We start from the raw sequence: 1,473 nt of genomic DNA on the forward strand, positions 1-1,473 counted from the left end.
AAGTACAGAACTGTTAAACAGAATTTGTGTATTAAAATCTCAATATTTACAATATTTGTTTATTTTTATATCCAACATACGGCTCTCCAGGAGTCAGTTTATGTCTATGTCCAACAGACGGCTCTCCAGGAGTCAGTTTCTGTTTATGTCCGACATACAACTCTCCATGAGTCAGTTTATGTTTATGTACGACATACAGCTCTCCATGAGTCTGTCAGAGCAAAGTAGAAAAGTAGAATAAAGAGTATATTAATGTGGACAAAATGAGAAATTTTCGCGCAAGCTGGAAACCTAAGGTGCGAGTCGTATACAGAATTTTCGAGGCCTCATATATCAAAAATGTAAAAATGCAAAAATGCAACTGTAAACTTGAGAAGTTATATTCTTTAACTTTCAGAATTTCCCATTCTATTTCATTATTTTGAAGATGAAAATATCTGATCAAGGATGAATTAGATATAACTATATTTTTGTTTCTATTTATTTTCGTTTGGGGTTTCTCTGCGAAAGTGACTTGCCCATTTTTTGTTTAAGAGAAGCAATGGAGAAACTCATAATAAAAGTGTTTTAAAGTCAGAAAAACGACAGTTTCTTCCACATTTTTGATCAGATTTAGGTTTCAATTGTACCGTTGCAAATCGGACAGTGCCATCTTTGCATGGAGGTTCACTTGAAATTACGCTTACAGTCCCTTTAAGTGAACCGAGTAGAATGTCAAATTCCTTTAAACCTTTTGTCTATTCAAGATCGAATGTGATACCCTTATTTTTCTAGCTTAAAATAGATTGTTTTTAATGTAGTGGGTTTCCAGATCGAGGTGAAAACGCTATCGTTGTAATTTGAAATATCACTCATTTAATGAAGGCTCACTTTTTTACATTATAGACCACCTTTAAGTTATTTTATTTTATTTTATTAAAAAATTGGAAAAATTCTGATCTGTCAGTTTTTACAGATGACAATTCAGATTTCAATCTTTAAAGGACACCCTAAATATTTAAATAATACCTCAGTTCCTATAGAGTATACTAAACAGTCATTTCCGGTCCTTATATTAATAATAATATTTTTACAGCGAGGACATCAATATATATTATATAGTGAGAGGAAGTTTAAGTTTTACATTGAATATATACTACATACATAGATAGATTTTATTAAATTATATTTTTTTTTTTTTTTTTTTCTCCTTTTTTAGTCATTTTTCAGTTTTTTTTTCTGTTTTCCTCATACTTATTTCTCACTACATATAATCAACCAAATTTAAATTGATGCGGTACTATGCGACCTCATAACTCCTTGAATTTAAATTTTTACTCAAGAGTTAGAAAAAAGTTTTTTGAGGCAACACATAAGGATTACAAAGTTTTTTTGTTGATAGCTCTCCAAAATGAGTTATGTTTAAAACATTCAAGATTTCGATATAAAATAAAATATTCTTATTTACAGGGTTAAAGGATTGGAAGAAACTTT

This window comes from Eurytemora carolleeae, unplaced genomic scaffold (assembly GCF_000591075.1).
Source record: "Eurytemora carolleeae unplaced genomic scaffold, Eaff_2.0 scaffold728, whole genome shotgun sequence".
NCBI classification, from domain to species: domain Eukaryota; kingdom Metazoa; phylum Arthropoda; class Copepoda; order Calanoida; family Temoridae; genus Eurytemora; species Eurytemora carolleeae.